The sequence below is a fragment of the Strigops habroptila genome, chromosome 12, assembly GCF_004027225.2.
Source record: "Strigops habroptila isolate Jane chromosome 12, bStrHab1.2.pri, whole genome shotgun sequence".
Taxonomy (NCBI): Eukaryota; Metazoa; Chordata; class Aves; order Psittaciformes; family Psittacidae; genus Strigops; species Strigops habroptila.
The window spans coordinates 22,912,801-22,939,353 of NC_044288.2; the positions used below are offsets into that span (position 1 = coordinate 22,912,801).

At 43.9% G+C, this 26,553-nt stretch overlaps 1 long non-coding RNA gene across 2 annotated transcripts; it reads left to right on the top strand.

Moving 5' to 3' along the window:
• The first annotated feature begins 987 nt into the window (after positions 1-987).
• LOC115615473 lies at positions 988-26,131 on the top strand. Of its 2 annotated transcripts, none has more exons than XR_003994063.1 (6): positions 988-1,745; positions 1,865-2,549; positions 3,697-3,845; positions 6,857-7,013; positions 8,201-8,237; positions 25,349-26,131. It is a non-coding gene; the product is annotated as an uncharacterized LOC115615473 (long non-coding RNA). The 2 variants fall into 2 exon arrangements; XR_003994062.1 differs by lacking the exon at positions 25,349-26,131 and adding an exon at positions 19,850-20,192.
• The last annotated feature ends 422 nt before the right edge of the window (positions 26,132-26,553 follow it).

Genomic DNA, 26,553 nt, shown 5'->3' on the forward strand with positions numbered 1-26,553 from the left:
GGTTAGTTCCAACAGAGTTGAGCCCTCATGTAGGGACCTGGTTGGCTGCTGGGGTTTCAAAGGGGCTTTGTACCTCTGGTATCACATGCTTTGGAAAACCTGAGCCATGTACGGGGCTGAACTTCAGCAAAACTTTTGGAAATCGTGCCCCAGTTGAGGTAGCTGAGAGGTCTGAACCCTGCATGGTGATAAAGCCAAGTGTCCTTCCAGGGAGCATGAGCCCCTCATACCCAGCTGGTTTTCTGGTGAGCATATTGCGGTTTGCTTCCACCTTCTGTTTCATCCCCACCATGTTTTGCCATATTAACCAAACAATAAAACTGGTAAAGATGCCAGTAACAAACTCCATACTTTTTTGTGTTGATGAGTTTCCTTCAAATCCCCATTTCTGAGAGTCTGTTAGTCAGAACTGGGAACACTGCTTGCAAATGTATTGCAGCTTGCGGAGTGTCGGTGAGTTATTTGCCGTGACCAGCCTTTGGCTATTTACTGCGAGCTCTGCAGTGTGAGTGATTAATCATGTACGTTGGGTGCTTTTGTGTTGTTTTGCTTTTTCACTCCATGTCTGGATAACTGAAACAAGAGGAGTGAAATGAGGAAATTCAAGTTGCCACATAAAGACTTCCAGCGTGACTGCTAGAGCCAACACACATTCATGTGAGGGCTGGCGAGACTTTCACTTCTTCCACTACCTCTGTGACATTTTGGCAATTCCTGAGCCCATTGCTGAGCTTTTAACTTGTCCCATGTGACAAAACCCAAATATGCCGGGCCATGCTCCTTCTCAGTTACTGCAGTGATACAACAGGCATCCAGATGATATTCCTCCTTAAGGAAAATCAACATTGTTTTTGTGCAGAAACCTCATGGACTGGATATGTGTCCTTTTCACTCAGCCAGCGCTGTGCTGTGGTGGGAGAAGAGCATCAGCATCCACGTGAACTAGAAGGCCATCAGAGTTCAAGGAAAATGAGGACACGATGCTAAGGCAAGTTTCATTTTAGCTTGTTCTGAGAAGTTCAAGGCCACCTGTGCCAAAGGTGCCAAGGTCACTAGTGGCTTTAGTTCTCCATCTTTGGGGAGAGTTCAGCACAAATCCAGCCTGATTCCCAGTAATGAAATCCCCAGTGGGAGCAGGACCATGCTGGTTAGGAAGTGTATGTGGTGGTATATGGGCTGACAGCATGAGGACTCTCCTGCTTGTCCCAGCCACATACAAGCTCTGCCTTGGCTCAGTTTGAGTGAGCAGAGTGGCTTGTCGAATGAGAAGATTTGGGCACTAGGTAGGGACTACTCTGAACTGAAATGTTACTTGTGCACACAATATGAAAACTACTGATTTAAAGCATGGGTGCAGTGGCCTCAAGCCCACAGTTGGGTAAAACTAGCAGGCAGATACAGCTGAAGTTGCTATTGCTCTCTTTGGATTTATATTCCCTGTATAGTCAGGTTTTATTACCTATGTGTATAACTGTTCATTACCTTCTTAGCAGTGTCACAGAACCTATGGTTGTAAATAGTCTGCAAGCACCTTCAAAAAAAACCCCAAACCTCTTCCAATGCATACCCTCCAGCTTTGCTTAGGGATAAAGATTCCCTGCCTCCTGGAGGAGATGGGGGGGAGGGGGGGGTTGTCTTCCTTTTAAACTCATAAGCAAAGATATTTAAAAATGTCATATGATTTTGGAAACCGTAGTGGTTGAAGATTACTGTAGAGGCACTGTTAAACTATCTTGCAAGCCAAGGTATTGCATCGCAAGCAGCTCAGGTCATACCCCAACATCAGAATGTTTCAAATTATTAGTTGTTTTTGACATTTTCACTTATGGTATCTTCTATTACCTTCTTATACTTTCATTCACAGAATAAAAACCTCTGATGCTGGGCAGCAGGTACAAAAGAGAAGGCAGAAAGAGACAGCCAGTGCTTTGGCAAGTCTGGAACCCACATTCAAGGCAAAGAGAGAGTAAGAAAAGGAGCAGAGAAGCTGGCACATACAAGTTCATTTAATTGCCCTGGTAGTTCTTCAGGTACATTCAATTTATACCCAGACTTTTGACCACATTTGTAATCTAGGTTGGTTTGTTGCATGCTTTCATTGCACAGCTGTTACTGTGTGGGGGTTGGTTTTATGCTTCCTTCTTTCTAAAACTTGTAATGCTCTGTCTTGACTTTTGAGTGGTCAGGAAGATTTGGACTGCTTGTCTGGGTTTCTTCCTTGATAGGGAGGAAGAGTGGAGTTTATTTTCAAAATCTCTCTTATTCGTAAGTTATTTACACCCTTGGACAGGATTTGGATGGCAAAGCTGACGCTAATAGCAGGTGGAGATCTATTTTGAGAGCTACAGCAAGATCAGCACTGTCTCTCAGCATCTCCAGCCAACAGCAGTCGATTCTCTGCCCAAAGCATCCCATGACACTGTGTTTCGGAGTCCTAACTCTTCCGCAGCACAAAACGGGGCCCCACTGCAGAGAACATGAGCTTGGCACGCCACTTGGAAATGATTTCTCTCCCATGTATCCAGCCACCTGGCTCGGCTGTCAGTGAAGTAGGTTGCTCTCTTTGCTTGTTTTTGGAGCCAATCCAAGCGGGGTCGTTTGGCTGACAAAGGGAATGAAGGGGTCCGTGTTTGCTTATTGCACTTCAAAGGAGTGGCTGGTGTTGTGGCAGGCCAGGCACATCTGCCCTCACCAGCGAAGGCACTCACTCACTTGCAAAGAGCATGTGAGTGCAGATAACACACCCAAGTGTCCTGTCCCTGCAGCATGCCTCTTTGGGAGCTTTCAAATAAAGCTGCCTTCAAACTTTTACAGGGAAATGCAGAATTCCAAAGGAAACAGAAAGTCTTAGATTTTTCTTCAAAATGAAGTAGAACTTCATAGCTCACTGATGTCTTTTTGGCTAGTACTGCTCCAATGCGTTATCATGTTGGCTTCTGCACATCCATTGCCATTGTTAGATCTGATATCATCAAGAACACAAGCCCTTCCTTTGGGAAATGGGCTCTCTTTGTTAACTTGCTTTCTCCCTTTTGGCTTGGTTGTGAAACCATATCATAAAATCACACACACAAACAAGTTCTTCTAAAAATTCATTTGTTGCCTAAAGAAAGGAGTTCAGTGGTACCGCTGATGGAAGGGAAGGGGCAGATAGCTGTGAAAATATACTGTGACTATTTTAAGCAGCTAGTGAAATGTGAATGTTTACCAGGATGAACCATTTTATAGTGCTTTAGTTTCTCCAGTCTGGCCTCAAAGACAACCAGAAATAGAGCAAAATATGAAATTATAAATGTATTCTCTAGGTAAGTATAAAGAATAAAACTGGCAAGATGAAATCTGGCACCTCCAAGGAATATATTCTATCCCTTGTCTAATTCCAATGATTTGTATTAAGCAAAGTTCCTTATTTTGGGGATTGCACAACTTTTGTCGTGTTACATACAATTACCTTTTACTGCCTAGACAAACTGTCAGAGCATTAACCTGAGGTTTTCCATGTAATGTTCCAGATGCATGTCTGCCTTGAAAGGCCCATAATTCAGCTTATTTATAGCTGAATAAAAAACAATGCCTCCAAATAGAAGTCAAAGTTCAGAGGGATTGGCTAGTAGAGGATTTTAAAGCCTAGTTCTCAGCAGGTTATAGGGCTGGAGAGAGGCCATAATAGGATATTGAAATGTTTTTCCTTTTTAGACTTGGCAATAAATTCCTTGACATCCCATTATAATTTTATGAGCTGGTTGAGATTGTCGTATTCCATTAGCTCCTGACAAGCCTCCATGCAGGGAGGAGCACAAGCCTGTGTTTGTTAGCCACCTATGTGAAATGCTGGAGATGAGCAGGTAGGGTTTTTGACTCACCTACTCTGTAGAAAGACAGAGTAGTAATCAAAGCACCCTACAAACTGGCCAGCTGGTAGGGCATTTTAGTGCCACAGGGGGTTGTCTCACATGCTTTGAAAGCTTGGTCTGGACCTTGCCACTGTCAGTTTGCACATGGAAACAGGGGTGTGGAAGCCAAAAGCAAAGGAGTGAGCAGGAGCTTGCTGTCCAGGATCCCTCAGTTGTCCCATGGGTGGACTCCTATCACTTGGTATTGCAGCTCACGGTGATCTGTAAACAGACCCACTGCAATATCTCACCTGTATGGACTGATTGTCCATCTGCTTGGTTGCAAAAGCATTAGCAGTCCACCTCCCGCGCCTTCTCTGAGTATTTTATGTGCTGCTTCCCTTCATGCAAAGTAAACAAGTAAATGGACTGCAGGGACTTTTGTATGTGGTAGTTATATACATAACAAAAATGCAAATACAACCTGTCTGTTTCTTTTTCCCAATGAACTACAAAATCAACACACACAAATATGTTTATATGAGCAGGCCAGAAAAACAGCTGGTTCATCAAATAAAAAGGGGCATGCTTGGCTCTGCTAGGCCAAGTGTTCAACTGCATCCCATGTATTTATAAAGTGAGAAAGTGGAGCATATTTGAAAGCGCAGGTGGATAAATATTTCTGCCAGACCTGCTGGAGTATTTGAAGTCTCCCTCAAGCCGCTGCTCTGACTCACCACTTTCCAGGATGATGGGAATGCTGCCTGTGGGCAGCAGCTCTCCAGATCCTGGAGACAACCTCAGCCATAGCCATGGGGCAGCACTGCCTGAAGGGGGCTTTGCTCGGGGAGCCCTAGAGGACACCCCCAGGTCTGCTGTCTTCCTGGAGCATGACAGATGTGGGGCCAAGTGAAGGCTGGGGTGGGAGCTTCATTGAGATTGACTCTCTGGAGGTGCTTGGGGCAGATGTGGAGCTGACCGCTTGTTTCCTTGGCCTGCCATCCATGGAAGAAGGCTGCAGCTTAACTGCCAACATGGAAAAACTGTCTCAGCCTAAGCCTAAACTTCAAAGACAGTCGTTATATTTAATGTTACAAGCCCCCTAGTAATCCCGAGGAGGGAAAGCAGAGCAACAACGTTGGCACACGGACACAAACTGCCGACGCAGTGCAAATATTATATTAGATACTTCCCAGCTATGACTTCCTCTGGGGTGCTGTCACTGCTGCACATGGAAAAGTAAATCCTTTCATAATAAAACACATGCACATATACACACATACGCACTCACCCAAGCACACACCTGCACGGCCAGAACTCAGCAGTTGCAGAACGCAGGCTTCCTCAGCAAAGCTCATGTAGGATATCTGTCCCTTACAGAGCAAACCTGTGGTTTATCTAAGGCACAGCCAGCCAACACAGGCTAATATGCTTATACAAAACAAGTTTTCCAATATTTCATCTCCTTTTCAATATTTAGCTAGAGTGTGCACCACTAACCAAAATTATTGGTAGTTTTTTCTCAGTTATAGCCTTTTTTTGTTAAATGGGCCTTCTATGTGGAAAGTTTGACCAAGTAATGAAGAACATTTGAGCCAGAAGGACAGAAAGAAGTATAAGATTTGTGGTAGAATTTGAAATCATGGTGATGCTTAATAGCCCGAAGCTCCAAGGCCAGGGGAGCACTGTCAGACAAGCAGAATCGACTTTGTCTTCGAAGAACATCTGGCAGTTTTTGCGCCCAACTAAATTTTGCATACAGGAAGAATGGGAACCCAGAAGCTGGTTGTAATATTAATGCTATTCCACAGTTAAAAAACATTTTCAGCCACAAAACTGGTGATGAACATTCATGCCAGCACTAGAAGTGTTACATTGACCAAGCTTTGGTGTCAGTTTTACTTCAGGAGCCCCGTGAGCATTGCCTGCCTCTGCCAGTTTGGTGATTGCTCTACCTTAATCCCATTATTGAAAGGCCAATCTTGACTTCTTCTGGTATTCTGGAGTGTAAAATGAAGCATTGCAAGCATGCAAATGTGTCCTGGCTGAAAGCCTGAGAAGGATCTTCAGCTTTGAACACAAATAATGCTGAAGACATGATCAGGCTTTATGGAAAACTATGGCACAACTCCTGCTTCTTTCAGAAGCAGCTGGGCTGTGCCCACGGCATTTAAGCTACACAGTCTGTAATTGCTCTAAATCAGACTGAACACTGATTTACAGATTTGAGAATATTGATTCTTTAGTTCACTGTGAAGGAGCGCCCTAGTGCAAACAAAATTCGGCTGGCATAAAGGAAGCCAGGAATTTTACCTTGTTATAGATGTGAGCTGAAGAAATCACCCGAGTGTTATACAACTAGAATTTCCTATCTCAGTGTTTATTTTCATTATGCTATTAGAACTTGCTAACTTTGGTAAACTCCGTAGAAGAGCTCATCCAACTTCACTGACGCTCAACAATGGCAAAATAACCCCCGACCTGGACCTGTTCCCACAAGTCCTGCCAGTTGTGCCTCTCCCTTGCTCATCATGGCACTGATGAAAGCCACTAGATGTCACTGCTATATTGCACTAATAAAGTTACAATAATATTTTTCTGGCAATAAATGTCCTGACTCATAAGGAAGCTGGGTTATAAAAGCCGTGGATAGTTTGGATTCCTTCCAGTTCAAAAACAAAACAAAACTTTTTTTTTTTCCTTTTTTTACTAAAAATATTGGATCCAAGTTCAAAACAGTCATTTAACAAATAACGTTGAGTTGTATTTTAAAAGCAAAAAGGCTTTGAAGTTAATACCAGTAAAGAAACATGGTCTGTGGCTCTGTGGACTGAGCTGATGGGAAAAAATTATATCTGAAGGTCTACAGTGCTAAAGACAAGGCTTGACTAAATGCAGGGTTGGGGACGTTCAGGAATACTCACATTCTCTTGCTCAACCAGAGAGCGAGGCAAAAGGCCAGTGAAATAATAGTAATAGCAGTAATAATATTGTATATTTATATGGTGCCTTTCATCTCCCAGGTTTCCCCGCTGCAGTGTCTAGCTGACTGCAGATACAATAATCACTTCACTCAGCACCGCACAGGAACCACCCTTGGCAAGGCCATGGCAGCTGTCAAGCAGCACATCAGGAATCGCTGCTCCAGTTCAACACATCATGAGGGCATTTGTGCAGCAGGTAAAGTGTATTTTAATGGGCCAGCTCTGTATTTGCTTGTGTTGCTGGGGCTAATTCTGGCACTCTTATACCTGGGATGATGTTTTGGCTTTTTGTATGTTTGAAGACTTTGGTTATTGAAAAATTGGCAGGTGAGCTCAGCTTTTTAACCCTTCCTGAGAAGAAATTTAATGTGTCTCAAATGGACACCTGATTATCCCTTCCTGTTACCTAACCGAATACTTACATTTTTCTTTTGATGTCACCTAGACAAGAACCAGCCAGATCTGACTTATGCTGTCTCAGGTAATGAACATGCTGAACTCTTGGTGGCAGAAGATGTAGAGAATGTCTTAAACTCTAAAAAGAAAATGCTCAGCCGAGGTAGGGCCTGCCTCTGTCAAAGGAAGCTCTTATTTTGAGACTGAGATGAGCTCTTAGGCAGAAGTTGTTCCCTGTGAGGGTGCTGAGGCGCTGGCACAGACTTTTCCCAGAGAAGCTGTGGCTGCCCCATCCCTGGCAGTGTTCAAGGCCAGGTTGGACACAGGGGCTTGGAGCAACCTGCTCTAGTGGAAGGTGTCCCTGCCCGTGGCAGGGGGTTGGAACTGGAGGAGCTTTGAGGTCCCTTCCAACCCAAACCAGTCTGGGATTCTATGAAAATGCAAGGTTCTTTTGAGATGGGAGAGGAGAGGAGGAGAGGGAGGTGAAACCTTTGCCTTTTGTCTACAAGTAGATAAAAGGCATCTGGACATCTTCACACATTTTGGAATGGGTGTGAGAATATGAAGAGGGCAGCCATTTCTGGCAGTACAGGAGCCTGTCTCCACCCATTCTTGATTTTTTTTGATCACAGTAGAATTAGCTGAAGTTAATGGTATTTTACAGAGGAGCATTTTACACTGAGGGACCGCAGCACAGCTGCAGCCTGGAGTGGAGCCCCAATCCCTGTGCCTGGGTGCGTCATGCTGCACAACGTAAGGGGCTCTCATGGGCTTTTTGCTCACAGTAAACAGTGCTGCTCTGTGAGCCCTTTGCCCCCAAAGATGGGGAAGAACCATTCTGTATTAGTGGATACACGTGATCACTGAGGGAAAGCAACAAGGTTCCTTCTCAGGACTTGAGCAGTTTTAGTCTGTGTCCTCTGTGTAACGTGGGTGGGCTACAGTGTAAAATGAGTGTAAACCATGCTCTGGCTTTTGTCCACACAGGAGGAGCCAGTTAACTGACCTGGAACTAGCATCAAAGGTAGGTGAGGTGTTTTTTGAAGTGGCTGGAGGTGGCCTGGCCACAATGCCTGAGAAAAAGCCCACTACACATCAGCTTTGCAGGGAAATTGCTTACTGTGTGCCTGCTCTTCTCCAGTGATGCCTCTCTTTTAATGTTAGTTAGGATAGCTGAAGTGGATAAATCTATGGTTTGGGAAGCACTTTGGGACTAATGGTGCTGTATCAATGTAAGCATCTATTAAACACCTGGTATCCAGTAAAAAGCTAATCCAAAGTCACACACTGTAACTGTAACTGGAGGGAAAGCTAACTGGCCTCTCTCCTGATGGGTAGTGCTATAGAGTTTGTATGTTCTAGGTCTAGGTAAACTCCCAGACGGAGAAGGAATGAGACGGAGAAACAAGGCAAAGGCAGGAATAACTCACTTCCCTGGCTCAGGTTACTGACAAAGGCATGAAAGCCTCAGCCTGTAGTATAAATTATGACCTATCAACTCAACCAGAGTCATAATAAGAAGGGAGGAATCAGATGAGTAAGGCAATAGGGGAAAAGCAAATACTGTGAGTAATGGCAACAAAAGGTTAGTTCCCTAGAAGTTGTCTAACCACATTAGATAGCACAGCTTAGTGACTGAGTCTGAGCCCAGAGTCTAGACAATAAATCAAACGGCTTTTTTGTTGTTGATAAAACATTTTCTCCACAGCAGATGGATTTAATATTTCCTCGATCCATACTGTTCAAGAGTTGGAGTGGGGATCATTTTCCAGGATTGCATTATTGATGGCTTTGTTTTTAAGGGATGCAAACTCAGAGTTCTCCTAGGACTTGTTGCTATAAACTGTTAAGTGAGTATTTTTGTCTCTCTCTTCTTCATTTCCTCCCTCTGTTTGTTGACCAAATTGTTTGCTTCTGATCCACTTTGCTTCTCCAGGACCAGTTCATTCCTTCCACTCTCGCTTCCACTTGCTTCTCTCCCCTGCTCCTCCTTCACTGTCACTTCCACACCTCTCAGTTGTTCAGGTTGTGGGGACTAGCCTGGATTGTGCCAGGTTGACAGTGGTAACAGGCAGTGCACCCCTGAGATCCCCTCACTCAATGTGCCAACTCCTCCCCCCCCAGCTATCACCAAAGTTACTCTTTGCCCAGAGCAGTACGAGTGATGGAGCATTCCTGAATTGCAGTGCAAGGAAGCAGAATGGCTCTGAAGGGCCACGTTCCCTCAGCTGAATGGCAAAGCTGAAGTGCATTGCCATCTCCTATGACACAAGGTACTATTATTCCTTTAAAGTAACCTTCAAGGGTATTTTTCTGAAAGGTACCATGGAATCATAGAATCAACCAGGTTGGAAAAGATCTTCAAGATCATCAAGTCCAACCGCTCCCCAGCACTGCCAAGGCCACCACTAACCCATGGCACTGAGGGCCTCGTCTACATGGTTTGTGAACACTTCCAGGGATGGTGACTCCAGCACTGCCCTGGGCAGCCTGTTCCAATGCCTGAGCACCCTTTGGGGAAGGAACTGTTCCTAATATTCAGCCTAAACGTCCCCTGGTGCAGCTTGAGGCCATTACCTCTTGTCCTGTCACTTGTTACTTAGAAGAGACCAGCCACCTCCTGGCTCCATCCTCCTTTCAGGCAGTTGTAGGGAGCGATAAGGTCCCCCCTGAGCCTTCTCTTCTCCAGACTAAACCCCCCTCAGGTCCCTCAGCCGTTCCTCATCACACTTGTGCTCCAGGCGCTGCACCAGCTTTGTTGTCCTCTTCTGGACCAGCACTTCAATGTCCCTCTTGTAGAGAGGGGCCCAGAACTGCACACACGGTTTGAGGTGCAGCCTCACCAGTGCCCAGCACAGGGGGACAATCACTGCAGTGGTCCTGCTGGCCACGCTAGCGCTGATACAGGCCAAGATGCCATTGGCTGCCTTGGCTGCCTGGGCACAAGCTGCTCATGTTCAGCTCCATCAATCAGCACCTTTTCCACCAAGCAGCTTTCCAGCCACTCTTCCCCAAGTCTTGCATGGGGTTGTTGTGGCCAAAGTGCAGGACCTGGCACTTTGCCTTGTTGAACCTCATACCATTGGCCATAGCCCTTTGATCCAGCCTGTACCTCCCAAAATAAGACTCTTTTAACTAGGTTCTGTGCATAAATACATCCAGCTGCCACAAGATGATGTAAATCCAAAGGTATCAAGTGGTATGAAGTGGTACATTGCCAGCTTCTTCAGTTGTGTTGTGTGACCTGACCAGGGCTCTTGAACGGAAGAGATGTAATGCATCTGGGCTAACCCACCACCAAAATGCTTCTTTACACATGAATTTTTATTCTGCCATACCTTATCTTTCAGCTTTATCACATGATACTGGATTTGCAACAAACTCGAGCCACAAAACCTTCCAGTCCCCTAAGTACATTGTGGGGAGCTCTCTTGTACTGTCAGGCTGTCCATTTGGTCTTCTTGCTGACAAGTTGATAGTCTAACCAAATCTGAAATTTGACTGTCTGGGTCAAAGAAGGTTGTTTGGCAAGTCTGGATGGAGATCTATAGTAGACCAGCCACTAGAGAAACGTGGCAGTATGTGTACACATATACATACACATACACATATATTTGTCATCAGATAGACACTAGTTGCTGTAGGACATATACCACCCCTCTCCTGAGGCAAAGTTTGGATCATATTATTTTCATTAAAAAATATATATGTTATATATATAATTAAAAATCAAATTTTCCTACCTTGCTTTTTGCTGTCCTTCACCTACATGAAAGGAGGTCATTTCTTGAGTAATAGAAAAATTTAGCTGTTAGTAACTAGTGGTTTGTTGGTTTTATTTTTTTTTCCTTTCTCTTTTTAACTAACTCAGTATGAGGAGCTGAATTTAATTTCTTACTCAGCCTGTAAATCCTTCCTCTTTGTCTATCTCTAGCCCATATCCTCTTACTTCAGCACTTCCTGCAAGGTATATGTGGTGCTCACAAGACAGTATTATTCCACAATGACTAAGTTGTCCTGAAGTGTGTTATGGTTTAATAACAACAGGAATTAGGTTTGCTGCTACCAAAACCATTTTATTATGACACATCCAGAGACATAAAACCCTCTTGTGCAATAATAAGGGGAAAAAGCTCTTTCCATCCACTTGCACAAAAGAAGCCTCAAGAGATTAGTGCTATAATAAGAAGAAAACAAACATGATTCAGGTTAGAAAAATGTAGCTAATATGTCTAAAGGAAACTGCAAGTACTTAATCAGACAGAGGGATTTGGGAAGCGGTATTATTGGACATGACCTGTGAGTTATAGGGAGACAGCAAATCAGATATTAAATAGATACTTATGCCTTTTGCTCTGATGTTACTCGCATCATGGGATTTGGGATATTGTGTTCAGTTGCGTGTGTCCCAATTGGATGGAATATATCAGTGAGTTGGTGGGGATGAAGTAGCCATGAAAATAATCAGGTGAGGGAGACAAAAAAAATTGGGGGGAAATAATTAAAAGTAAAGCAAGTATTTGACGAAGTTATGGCACAAGGAAGGGACAAGGAGTTTAAATAAATGAAAGCTCTAAGTGGGAAAAGGAACCACACAATGAAACACGAGATGGGATCTGAAGGGTAAGAGGAAAGAAAATTTTAGGTTGACTAGCAAGAGAGGACTGTTCAACCTATGAAGACTCATAACAGCTACGCCAGCCTTTCATTTTATTTAAAGTAAATTCATGAAAGTAATAGGAAATACCAGACTAAACAACTTGAATGGGAAGACGGGCTAGGAAAGGAAAAATAAGGTCAGTCTTTTGCATCTCTAATTTTAAGGCTGATTCAGTGTCATCTCACTAATGTACTTTGGGGTTACCTTGTCCAAACTTGACTGGATCAAGTGGTTGGGTCAAGTGAGGCTTATCTGAGTTCTCTTGCAGAAGTGTTGTGACCTTTTTAATTGGGGCAGATAAGGGGTTGCTGCCTCCAGAAAGCTTCCTCTTCATTCAGAAGTTTGAAACAGAGGGTATAACCTCCTCTCCTCATCAGTCCTCCCAGTCTTAAGCAACTAAAAGCTCAGGGCTACTGCTGATACTGAGTTATCTTATTTAGTTAACCAAGGTAAAAGTGTAATGTATAGTTACAAACCTGAGTACAGTGTTTTGGTGCTGCTCCAGCTAGATACAAGAGATGAAAAGACAATCTGAAGTTACATATTCCTGATAATAAGAAGTTAATGGAATCTTTCCAGCCGTTACAGTGAAAGGTTCACTTTGGTTCACATCTTATTTTCTCCAGCCTATTTGCTCAGCTTTCCATATTACGCAAGGTATCAGATAAAGAATGAAAGTGCTAACACTTGAGAGGTTGGTCATGACCTCTGTTTCACCTGAGTAGGAGACACAGAGACATACAACCAGAAGTTGTCAAGAGCCTACAGTGCACGGGAACTGAGCCACATGACCTACACGTGTCCTGCTCGGTGGCTTTCATACAGGCCGACAGCGGAGCAGGCGGGAAGTGAGAGCTCACTGAGAAACAACACATCCCATCGAGATGCAGGATGCCAACCTGCATTCCTGACATAGCCATGTTTGAGCCATAGGCAACTGCCAACGGGTCTCTGGGCAAGCCAGGCCAAACAAAAAGTTCCTCTTGAATGTTAAAATTAGAAATAAGATATTACTCAGTTGGACATCACAATACTAGCAGTTGCTCACACTTGCTTGGAATTGTTCTAACAGGTTCAGGACTAACTCTCTCCCCTCCTTTCCAGAGGCTGCAGGTATATAACCCTCTTTTGACCTGTCAGCTCTCTTCGAAAGAGGGTAGTATTGCACAGTGCAGAGTCTGTAACTATGATACAGCACCGCCTTGTTTTCTTGGACTTTGTAAGAAACAAGAGTTAGTTTTGCTTTTACATACCTTTTAACAGTACTTTGGTGATGAACTGAACCTCTCAGGTAGTTGGGTCTATATCTGTTCAGGGACAGGGATGAAAAGAAAGGGGACGAGGAGCCTGGGGGAAACCAATCAGCAGAGCCTGGCATCCTGTGCAACACAAATACATGACTTACTCTCCTCAGCACAATGAATGAATGGAAACCACCTCTGTCCTCACCTGCAGGACTTGGAGCAGAGGCAGACAGATGGGCAGGCATATGCCCATGGAGTGGCTGGTGTCTTTTGTTTTCTTACTCTACCTTGGTTTCAGGGTTCTTTATTTCTCTAGCATTGGTTACCACCTACCTAACACAACAGGTCTTTGATGTAGAAGGTATGGGGGTTCTGCAGCTTGAAATAAAATGCCAGCCTTGAAGCTGAGACTATAATGACTGTGCTGTAGATGTACTTGTCCCAGTGGGAGAACTGTGACATGCACCAAAAGCAAAATTCGTTCTTCCAGAGTTTAAGTCTTTTGGTTTAGATTCATAAAAAAAAAGGGTGGTGCATCCCAGCAGAACTTGATTCCTCTGCCTAGTGGAACAATGTGCAGTTAAAGCTCCATTATCATCTGAACCCAGCTTGGCCGGGGCACTCTGCAGCTGCAGATTTGAGAGCAATGTTAGAACTGGCTCTACTGGATGCAACTGCAGTAGGAGTTTCTGTTTATGGGGTGGGGAGGAGGGACTGTTAGCTTGAATTGCATACTTCTGGGTTATTTTTTCTTTTACTATTGGTAATGAAATGTTCTTTTCTTGTTAAAACTTAGGACTTCTCCAGTCAGCACCATGGGTGTGTACTGGGAGCTGTGCTGCCTGCCCACCATGATAATAGCTCTCTCATGTCATGGCTGGCATGCTTCTGTGCATGCACCATCATCAATTCTTTGCCATTGGGTGAGACTTCTACATCAAAGAGGTTTACGAGCAGAACCTCCAATGTGTTTGAGGTTTGTCCATCAGTGCATGATACTTCCCCAGAGCATATTTCCTCATTAAAAAGTAGCCAGACTTGTTCCTGACTGCATTATGGTTAGTTTTGATTCAAGGCTGCCTCCAGAATCAATGGGAGTGTGCTCTTGGAAAGTACTGTACAGAGATGGGGAAACCTCAAACATTTTGGAGGTTCAGTTTGGAAACCTCTTTGGTTTGGAAGTCCACCAAAAGCATGTCATGAGATGGTTAGAAGGCTGGGTGGGGTTTACATCTGAGGATAGAGTGCAAAAGTGAGAATTGTTTAGCTTGGAAGAAGAAAGGGTTGGAGAGTATGTGAGTGAGGTGTTTAAGAAAGATACCAGGAAAACTAATCCACTCCTCACATTAACATTGCTCCCTAAGATGAAAGTAAAGGGTCAGTCAGCAAAAAGGGAAAATATTTTAGCATGGACCTGATCTCCAAAGGCTGTAGGCAAGCAATTGGTACAAACATCACAATTAGCAGAAGTGGTGTTGAGTTTGAGACTTTGCTGTGTGCCCCTAAGCAAAGTTTCCTCTCCTCTATCTGCCTCCCTGTCTCCTCTGTACATCTTTTGTGTGAAGGTTATAAATAAATTAGAGGGATAATCAGTTCTAATTGTGTGCTTTTAAAGCAGTTTACTCAACAGGGCTTCAATCCTGATGATGCACTTTAGGCTTTTCCTCAGTATCTGATCCAGCACAAGTTTTTTGTGTGGCTTTGATAGAAAGAGTTGGGACAATCTTTGGTCTGACGGGATTTCTGAAAGCACCTACATGACAAAATCCTGTTAGCAAGCCAGTATCTAGCTCATTCTGACAAGTCTACAGGTAAGTGTTTCCATCCCAAGAGCTTATACACAAAAAAAATCTAGACATCTTCCACTATGCCTCCCAGTAATACAACAGGTATGCCAGTGCCACCTCTTCTTGTACCTTGTGGTGGTAGATATGTCAATCTGTAAGAGGCCTAGGTAGTAGAAAAGAAATAAAGCTTAGAAAGATTAGATTCTGGACAAATTTAGGAAAGAAATCCAGTTCTGGAGAGCGGCTGTTCATCCAGACCTCTCCGACTAGTGATGGTGTGACAGTTTACTCCAAGATGAAGTACCTTGCTACTGTGTCACCTCTCAGTTCATCTAAGTCCCCCTTCTGTTCGCTTCAGAGAGCTCATGATGCGCTGAGATCACAGAAAGGGGATGTATGATCAATGAAATGTAAATTTTTAAAATTCAAAATGTAAAACATACATGACAGTATATAGTATAAATCCAAAAAGGAGCTGAAAACACACATCAAACTGAATGGACTGGGGTTGAGGGGTTCGTCCCTGAAGTAGCAGTGGGAGACAAGCTGAACCAGGATAAAAGCAGCAAATCAAAGGTCATCTGCCTCCACTGAGGAGGGGGACAAAACAAAGCAGCAAAACCAGGCAGTTTTGTGATGCCTCCAGCCTGGGACTATTCATCATAATCCAGATGGGTATTGACCTCTTCAGGGGTGGAGGAGAAGGGGAGGAGAATGTTGTGCAAGTATCAGATTATCCTAAGGGTTTTTATGAGAGGCTGTATCCTTAATCACCTTTTCCATCTATCTTCCAGCCTGGAGATGCTTGTCAGTCCATGCCCAGGTGAGGCAGGACACAGATAGTCCCCACTGACATGGGAAGGACAGTGCCAGGCAATAAGCTGCTCTGCTGGCACTGCAAACTCTATTTCACCTGCCCAGCTGAGAAGCCTTCAGTTGCTGATGAAGGTAATACTGCTATCAGCTGGAGATGTTTCTCTTAGAAGCTATCAAGCCCCTATTAGACTTTGAGGACCTAAAGCTGGACTTCAGAATTGCAGCTGGCAGAAAAATGCAGAGGCACTTGGCTTAACAGAAAACAAAGCAGCAAGGACAGTCCTAAAGTCTCCAAGGGCTGGAATAGCACTGTCTGTGGGTAATGGGTACAGCAACGGAACCCCTCCCTGGAACAGGTATGAGCTGTGATTTCTTGAGATAGACTTAGTGTAAAGCCCCCGTGATTAATGTTACTCACCACTGGATGTCATTGTTTCTCTATAGGAAAGCATCAGGGACACATTTATTTGGCAGTAAAATTGTTTTCATTGTCTTCCCCCCACAAATAGAGAGCCTGACATATGGGATCTTCAGGTGTTTGGCACCTTTTCCACTTGGCTCCAGCAAGCTCAGGAACCAGATTACGCTGCTTGTTTTCCTAGGGTGGGGAAGGTTTACAGCCGTGGGATGAATATGGTCTATCCTCAAACTCGCAGCTATGGGGCCAGATCGTCAGCTGGTGTAAATTGTACCGCTCTGGTGAGGCAAAGCAGCAATGCCAATTCAAACAGGCTGAGGATCCTGCCCTCTGCCTGCTGCTTTCAAGTCCCACTCAACTACAGCCAATCTTTCCTGCTTCCTCATGCACCTCCTTCATGCCCCTATGTTTCACCTTTTTCTTAGTGTTCTATTACAACAGACCTAATCCTTTGCTCTCTTTTCTAGCTCAGTCCTCGGCTTCCAAATTTCATCCAGATTTTGGTATCAGTCATTTTTTTCCCGTTCTTTCTGCTTTTGTTTGTATTGTCTTCAAGATGCCCCTTCCAGATGCAAAGCTGGAAAGACAGCCTTAGCGGGATGTGATCACCTGGAAAAGGATGCAAGTCATACAAACTTAGCTCAGACTCTCTCTAACTTAACATCTGCCTTGACTTTTTGGTTGTTCTGGTCCCATCTCAGTGTTAATTTTCCACACCCACTCCTCCATTTTTTTTTAGATCTCCAAATATATGTTTGGGCAGGTATAACTGTAACATGGAAAATGAAACCTCTTTAGTGTTAAACAAGCAGCGTGGAATTTTACCTTGTTAGGTCTTGACATGGGCATAGTGAAGGTCTGGGAGAAGGTTCATTTTAATGTAACCAGCAGCTAATCTGCTGTAAGGTTCCTCTGTGCTTCCTGCCAGTGGCTGCTGTCGTAGGCAGCCTGTGCCCAGCACAGAGGGTAGATTTGCTTTCTAGAGGTTAAAGAACTGGATGGTGCCATTGACAGAGCATGACAGGATGGGCGCAGTTTTCTCCCTGTGAGTAGTTTCCTTAGGATCCCTCTGCCGAAGTCCAGTATCAGCAGGAAGGTCTCAGGCTTGATGGCTCATAGTGCTCTTACAATCACAGAATCATAGAACAGGTTAGGTTGGAAGGGACCTTCAGAGGTCATCTAGTCCAACTCCCTTGCCATGACGATGCTCTTACCATCTTTCAATCACATTTCTTTATCTAGAGTGAAAAGTTATTTAAACCAGTCAATTATTCATACAGCAACAAACAAGGAAAACATCTTTCACCATCACATTGATAAAATAGACCAATTCTCTTTGCTTTTTTTATATCTGTCGTATGTCCAGCAGCCTGGGTAGGATACTGTGTGAAGGATCTTGAAGACTGCTTTTCTATCACTAGTGTGAGGGCCTGCAGGAGAAGAAGAGCCTGCTCAGTCACATGAGCTGTCATTTGTGTTTCAGTAAATGTCTGCCCACCTTGCACAGATGCAGTGACAGATCTAATGCTGCTTGACATTGTGCGTTATCTGTCTCAGAAAAGGTCCGCAAAATCAGTGACGAATCTGACTGTGCCCTTCTTTCTACACCAAATCAGTTGGCTGCTCCGCTGGTAAAAGCGCTGAACCACGGCTAGATAAAGTAATTCAAACATCTTGTTTCACTCAAGGTTCTGGCAGAGATGAAGAGGAGACCCTTGCTGCTTGAAAGGAGGGCATAGAAAATAGCAAAACAGTTCCATGAGATGGCCTTCATCCAATTCATGATAGATTTTTGGTGTAAGTGAAGATAATTTGTAACTAAATAGAGAGCTGATGGAGCTGTTTGTGGGCTACAAGGATTTAGATCTGTGATGTAATGAAACCATGCAACTTCAGAGTGTAAGGGTAGATCTTGCTCTGATGAAATAGAATTAAATTCTTAGTTTCCCTGCCAGAAAAAAAAAAGGGAGGGAGAGAGAAGGACTTGGCATCTCTTAGAGTCTTTTGGGATTAGATAAACTGAAATCTTCTTGAGTTTTAAGGTCAGAGTGTGTTACAATTGCAAATGTGGCTGTAATAACACCACCTTCTTTACCAATTAAATAGGGAGTCTGTGTGGGCTTGGGATCTTACTCACTGGCTTAAAAACAAATCTAAAAATATTCCTAACTTGTTCTCCTGTTCCCTTACCTACTCACCAGGGCTGCAGGGGGGTGTGTGTGTGTGTGTTTCTGCTCAGATTTTGCAATGGTAACTTGGTTTATATCCATTAGATAATTTTCATGTTTCATATGGACAAATGGTGTCTCTGGCAAAGAGACAACTTGTGAACGAGGCACTTCCAGGGGCTGCTTGGTACGTCTGATGGAGTAACTTTTGAATCCTTGATGGGTAAAGGACCAAAGTCTCTACCTCAGTGTCCCCCTGAGGTCACCTTGCTTAACAAAGGAGCACAATGTGCAGGTGATGCTCTTGATGTGATGTGTTAGAGCCATTTAGTATCAGGCATCTAAAGAAAATCCATGGTCAGAACTTCCAAGATGTCTGACTTTGAGTGCTGTAAGTTTGGGTTTACTGTTTGTTTACCAATACAGCACAGGAAACATTTGAAATAGCATTGCAGATCTGAAATCAGTGGTGAAGTACATTCTAAAGTAGGTACAGGAGGGGCTGGGTAAGATGAATCACATTTTCATAAACAAAATCTCAACAGATTCAGCAATATGAAGGCATCTAACTGGGGCTGTTCAACAGGGGAGTCATTTAACTGAAAGCAGGACCTGTATTACAGAGGTTTCTCTTGGTCTCTGATATGTTGTGATTTTCAATTCTGATGCCAAAATCAGTTATTTTACACGGAGAGAGTTCATTTCCTTATTTATTTTGTCAGCTGGTCTCTTTTCTCCTCTGCATATATTCTTTGGTTATTACATCAGTATCTTTTGACGTGATGTGTTCAGGTCCTTGCTCATTAAGTTGTTCAGTGACCGTAACTGAATAAATAATTGGTAAGGGTGCTGAAGGGGGAAGAAAGAAGATATTAAAAATACAATAAGACATAATCTGGTCTTCGTCATGGAAGACAATTTGCATCTCAACTCTACCACTGCTTAGGTTACATACTCAGAGGTATTTGTATAAATATTCATAAAAATGTATTTATTTATACGGATACCTCAATTGAAAACATAAGAGAGCTTGTGTGGATATGGTTCAAAGGAATTACTTTTTTCCCCTGGAGTTTCTGGTTTGTCAACAAACAAAACCACCATCAAGAAACGTTGTCATCTCTGTCCCAGATTGCTTTACGGGTCAGAGTCCTTGAGGAAGCAGCTTCTAAGGATGCTAAAATGAAAGGAATGAAATTTTTATTTGTCCACATTTGGCCTGAACATTGTCACTGTTCGTTTTGAGATCAATTCAACATTTTTTATCTACAATGATTCTTCCCCTGTTCCCAACCATGGTGGCGTTGCAAATTGTGTGGCAGTTACTTCTTGCTCAATAATCAATACCTTGTAAACCTGAAGCTCCTGCAGTGTACACCTACCAGTAACCAGGTAGTAGATACACTGCTAAGAGGTTTTAGCAGAATGCAATTGGTTTAGGTATCTCCAAAGAAATAAATAAAGCTCAGGCTTCTCGGTAAATGGCAGCTATCGTGCCTGTACATTCAATTTGATGACTCACTGGTGTAATCCATCTGGCCAGGCTGGAACGTGGCAGCCATTCTGCGCTAACAACTCAACACAGCCATTTGTTTTTCTGAAGAGGAGATGTGAGGGATAATTTGTCCAATTGAAACTGCAAGGTGAGTAACCAAGGTGATGACAAGGATTAACTTCCTGCAGCCTGCTCTCATGACTGCAGAAACATTTCAGCACGGCTTGCAGGAGACAGCTTCACAGAGAGCTGGAACACGTCTGGAGAAGTGTCCATCAAGAATGCCCTTTGAGCACAGCAAGCAGCTTCTTCTCTCTGACTATAAAGATGAGACTTTAAAGGCTTTTGTCTGCAGCTTTGAATGTTTTCAAATGCCTGGCCAGGACTGGGAGCTCTCATTGATGACTTTGAAAGCAGGCTGGTGTTCACTATTTGTTTAGTGTTCCTTTCTGCTCCTCCAAAGTGCAAAGGAGGAGTTTATTGCTTAAATACTTGTGGTCTTTCAATAGGAGTGTGATACCCAGCTCCTTTTGGGTGCCTTGAAAAATGGCCCTTCACAGTCCTGCTGAAACTTGCTGTGCTAGTTGAAAGCAATTTGTCTCATTTCACATCCTGAATTCTCGTATTGCATAGCTACCCCTGCACTGGTAACCAGCTCCTTACTGCATGCTTTAAGAGCCTATGTGGTGGCAGGAATACGCTGACAAAGGAACAACATCTCAGAGTCTCAGATTGTTTGGGTAGCAATTAAACTTCTGCTTGTTTCCCCAAATTGTAGCTGTGACCTAGACATTTTGCAGCTGCTACACCATTAACTAGAGTTTCATAGTACTGCTAATAAACAATATTAAAGAAATAATTTTGAAGTGGTAGATCTGACTTATCTTCTTGTTCTGGGGGCTCTAAAGTGGATTTCAATCATGCTCAGTCACAGCCACGTCAAACTCAAATTATGCCTGCTCCCAACTGCCCCAAACCGTTTTTTGTGTCAGGAAGCCTATGTAACACTTCTCAGAGTTCTGACCTGGTAAATTTGCCCCCTGGAGCTGCTCTTTTGATTTTTCCCATTATCCAAAACCCAGTTCCTTGAACCAAGTATTCAGTAAAAGACTCAGTGGCTGTATCTATTGCACAGTATGTATCATGGAAGGAGAACCCGCAACAAACCGAGATATTAACCTAGACAAAACTGAAAGTAGCCCAAAACATGTTAAACAATAAAAATGACTGTGCCACACTCAGGGCTTAAACACAGCTTTTAATAATGACTGTAAAGGGTAGTGATGTATTTCACTTAGATGAAAAAGGAGCAGACACGCAATGTTCTCTCTGGCTTCTTTGGAAAAACATTTAGGAGCTCTAATGTTATAGGAAGAAATAGGAGAAGCAATTAGCACCAAAGCCAAACTGCAACTCTCAGTCTGAATAGTACTTCACACAAACAGACCTGCTGAACCCCATGGCTTTATTCAAGTAATGAAACGTTGCTCAGTGTAAGTAAGGATTGCCAGCATAGGACCCTGAATGTGTAAGAACAGCTTTCATCACGTAGGATCTTAAAGCATGATGCAGGCTACAAATCGAGTTCTCTGCTCTCTCTCCTTCCAAAATGAGATCAGACGCATTTTCAGCTCTTCTAGGCCCAGTCTCCCTTTTAGAAAATGTACTTTTTTGTTGAGCCAAGGGGCAACTGGTTTACTGTTAATAACACTAAGAGGAGTACTTCTGACAGCCTGTATCATCCTCTCAGCTTATTCAGAGCTGTGGTGAAGGATATCCTACTTGCTCTCGCTATGGAGGATGTCTCCTCCCGAGCTCTGCCAGCCCACTGACAGCACAAACAGCATGACTGTGACCATGAATGTGAGGACTGGCAGTGAAGGACCTTTTCATGGCAAAAAAGGTCTGGTTTCCTCTCTGATTCCACACTACAATGCTTCCCCCAGTTGTCCTTTTTGACCTCCTAGGTTATCTCAATGACAAATAAACTGCAGGTGCTTTGAAGGGCCACCTGCTACATCAGGTGGGGTTGATGTAAATGTCTGAAGCACTCACAAATTTTATCCTTTTGTTAAATCTAATGTTACGTGCATGGCTGAATGGGTTGTTGCACCATGTGTGTTGAGAAGCAGCAGACCTGAATAGCACGTATGAGAAATGATGCACAAAGCCTGTGAGTTTACATACTCCTTTTTTGGGCCAAATACTTTACTGAGGGGGATTATTGTGAGTTTTAACTTCTGCAGCTGTTTCTCTGTGTTCATAAAAATTCAAAGCTCAGTCTCATGTTACACCAGAGTAAACCAGATGTACTTCATGTCTCAGGTACTGCCCGCTCAAAATTACTCTCAGTTTACAGAGGCAGAAAGCAATGTGCAACCAGGATGAATTTCTGTCTTGGTGAGGCTCCTTGTCCTTCTAATCCAAAACTCCTCTGACTAGAAGATCTTCTATGATACTAATTCCTTCCAGCATTGCCATTTTTTATAGTTTGATCATAAATCTGCTATAGCTGGATTTGCGTTAGGATGAAACACATCAGTCTTCACGCTATGTTCTTGCCTGCCTGTGGGAAATCCCTCTTGGGGCTGGTTACCTCTCCTGCTTCTTCCTTCTAGCAAAATAGATGGGTGCTGGGGAGAGCAGACAATGCTCTGTCCTTCCCCCAAGGAACAAAAAGGGGTTGTGAAATAGGAGAGGGGGACCAGAGGAAAAGCAACCAGTCTTATGGATAATAAAGTTATTTTTGCCCCTCTTGGAACAACAGGTCATTCCCTGTGTATTCCTCCCATCAGCAAAGGCAGGAAGGAGGTCTGAAGGAAAAGTCTCTTAGCTGTGGAGGGACAGTAGCTTGAGAAGAACAGAAGCACAAAGGCAAAGCTCTGCAAAAGATGGGAGATAATTATGCAACTGTGAGTTTGGGGGACAGCTAAGAGTCTTGTATGGTCAGACAGCGCCTCATGCCAAACCATTATCTTTACTTTCTTCCAGCGGGTCTCTGTGAGTTTGGGAGTGCTGCTAACAGACTGTCAAACTAGAGAACAAATAGGAGGGAAATTTAAATATCAAAGGGTAGGACACAAGCTATTTTTAAGGTGCCTGTTGCTTTTTGAGCTGGAGCAGTAGGCCAGGCGGGAGCAGCCAGGGCAGCCCTCGCCCTCGGCTTGCACTGACTGGGAGGGAAGCAGGGCAGCCCCACAAGGGAGCGTTTCAGGTCGGTTTTATCACTCCGATGCTTAAGTGCATGATTTGTATGAAGGGTACTGTATTATTTTTGTTGTTTTCGCTGTTTTTGTCATCAAGGACACAGCCAGTTGGCAGCCACGCGCTCTCCCCGTTCTGAGGCGAGCCGGCTGTGGCAACAGGCGGGCGGCTGGAACCAACCATTGTGCAGCAAAGGGCGGGAAAGACAAGGTCGCTACTTCTGGCGAAGCAGCTGGGTTAAATGCCTTTAAATGACTGGTCTGCTTAATCCCTCCGGCTCGGCCTTGGTATTTTAGAGTGAATGATAGAGAGGGCCTTTCTGAAGCGCTGGCTCTCTGCCATCAGCCACCTCTCCCCGCAATGGAGCTGATGGTACTTTCCGGCGCGGCGGGTACAGGTGCCGGCGGGGCGGGGCCACATGGAACGTTCTGGAGAGCGCGCGCGGTGCCCGGTGACCGCGGCGGGGCCGGGTGTGAGGGTGGCGGCGGCCGCCATGATTTCCGTACGTGATTCCCTGCCCTGCGGTCGGGAGTGCAAAGTGTGTTTCTTTGTCTGCTCTGCGCAGCCTCCAAGGTGGGTTTTTCCCGGTGTCTAGTGCTGGGGTGCTGTGGGAAGTGGGGTGTGTTGTGTTGTACTCTGTTGTCCCTCTCCCCTTACCCCAGCAGGAGCCGGGGGATTTGGTTGAGGCGGTACATCTCTTAAACCTCTCCAGTTCGGTTGTTTTTTTGGCTTCTCCACTGATTAGGTTAGTGTAAGCAAGTATAGTTTCAGGGAATGTGTTAATTGCTAACTAGGGATGTTGTTTGGTTGTAGTAGCGTTGCCAAGGCAGACTTGCATGGGAGAGAAAGAGTTGCCCTGAGATGATTGCGCCCAGGGTTTGCCTGGAGTTCAGTAAATACTCAAAGATATTCATGTGCGGTATTTAAGTGAGAGAACTGGGTTTAATTCTGTTTTATGACCTGTTGGGTGGGTTGAGGGATGGCATGCAGTGGCCACAATTCTGCTCCACGTAATGCAGAACTGTGAAAAGATACAAAATTACCTTGTCACAATGTAATCATAAATAGCTCCCATTAATTTATACTTATCTTTATATATAGTTCATCTACATATATAGTTCATCTACTCTTGAAGACGTTGTTTACAGTCTGTGGAATAATTTGTAATAAGGCATAAAAATGATACTTCTGATTACCTTGGCTGCAACCAGGCATTAAAGGGGGATTGGGCTAAATTGATTTGTACATTAGATTAGTTAGACTAGGTTTCTTTCATAATTAAGCTTTGATTTCATGTGCCTGAGCTCGTGACATGAGTTTTTGCATGTTGGTTTGTGATTCATTTTTTTCTAAGCATCTGGTTTAGTCTTTCAAGATTGGCTTGTACAAAGTAGATGAACTTAAAAAGATTTCTTCTGAGAGCTGTAAAAATGCTTATGTTACGAGCTCAGGTGCTTTTTGGAGCAGCAGAATAATGGACCCTTAAGGATTGATCTGCATGTGTAAGAGTGTATGCTAAGCCCACGGGAGTAAGCAGTATCAATAAGATTTAGCATACACACTGTAAATAGTACCTAAGTCTTCAGGGCCTTTGTCAGAGTTCTTCTCCCTGCTATTCCCGGAGGTGGGCACCCTACCACAGTCCCAGAGTGATGGAAAAGGAAAGCCAGTTTACCCCTCCCCCCCCGTATGTCCTGAAACTATCCAGTGAATGCAGACCAAGAGCTTGGCTAATAGACTTACTTCAGTGTCAGGTTCCCAGCCTGATAGCTGAGCTGGCAGCATCTCCAGTGCCCTCTGCAGAGACTGAAGCCATTTAAAAGATGCTCTGAATGGAAGACTGAAAAACTTGGACTTGAGGCTGTTTTAGAAAAAAAGTCTTTGAATTTCTTGGCTGAATTGGCATTCATGAAAGATGGGAGTAGGGTCCTCTGTTGATTTTGAGAAGCTGTGGCATGTCCAGCCTCAGACCTGGGACGACTTGCAATACAAAACTATTTGTGCAGAGTCCTGTGTGAAACCACCCACAAGTCCAGCCTCTGCCCTGTGCAAATATCTCTCCTGAGGGTAAGTGGCACTTGCCCCAGGCAGCACAGCTGTGTGGAGGAGGTGGCTTGTTGCCGGTGGTGTAGGCTTTGGCTACCAAAGTGTTCTGCTCAGTTCTACAGGCTTCAGTTTTACTTAATTTATGGAAGACTTACAGGGACCATTACTTTGCTTTGGAGGATATAGATACTAACTTAGGAATTATTCCCATTTTTACTTGTGAACAAGCCACTTTGTCTTCTGATCTACTCTTTTCCTTCCTGACTCCTCTTTCCCTTTATTTCTTTTTCTTGACAGTGTTAACAAGCCCCCGCAGTATTGCTGAAGTTACTTCTAAGTGATGTGTTCAAGCACTGGAAAGGTAAGATCTCATTTCTAAGCTGCAGTGAGTGGCTTTGTGTGCATCTGCTATGTGCATACCTATAATCAGCTTACAGATGCTCTAACAACACTGGGAACATTGTGGGGCAGATTTTGATGTTTGTGCTTTGTATTATCAAGTGTCCAAGCAAATAGAGTCCTCTGAGAAGCTGGCATGCTGGTAGTCTGCTCGTGTCCTATGCCACAAGAATATTTTCTGTGGCTTCTGATAGGAAGTTTATTAATGAGCATGAAGTGCTGTGTGTTTGATGGCTTTTCTGGATTCTTTTTTGCACTTTGTGGTTGCCTGGAACAAGTGACTCAAATGATCCCCCCTTCATATGCTGGAGAACCAGACATCCTGAGTCAAGAGCATTGGGGCGTACAGGAAAAATGCCTTGCTTAGATGGGAGGAAATGTTGGTTAAATGCTACTGTGTGAAGACTGTTCTTTGGTTATGGTCAGATTACTGGCTCAAGCCAGACCTTGCAATGACATATGGGCTGAATTTTGTTCTGATGTGGAGGTGGTCTTTTAGCAGGTGAGGAGGTATTTCTATGTGTTTTGGGCTTTGATTTGGTTTTCCTTGCATTTCAGATCCTTGGTTCTTCATGCGTTAGCCTGTAGGGCCTTATTTATGGGAAACATAGATGCTTCCTAAGATCCATTTTGGACAGGGAATATGATTTTCAGGGCCCAGAAGTGGCTCCCCAGTTAGTCATCCTTGTGAGATAGGGTGCTGAAGGAGGTGACAGAGTGGTTTCCGTGGCTGTTGCCAGGATTTGAGGGTCCCAGATGGGAAGCTGACCTAGTCAGAAGGCAGCTTCCTATAATGTTTATTTAAAAAAAACCCCAAGGTGTGTGTGGAAGTGGTTGTTTACATTTGTTTTTGCGGTGAAATATTATGAAAAAGGATTTTTGAATTTTCTGCCCTGTTTATTTGCTTGCTGCTTGTGTTTTCCTAATGCCTTCTCCTCCCCACTTTTATTTGTCTCTTGATTCTTGAAGTAAAAAAATCTTCAGGTTCTAATGGGCTCTTACTCTCTTTATATGATTATACATGTAAATCATTAATAAACAGTCTGGGTAGTCTTATTTGCTCATGTTTTAATCTTCCAGCTCTTGGGATGTCACCATTACCA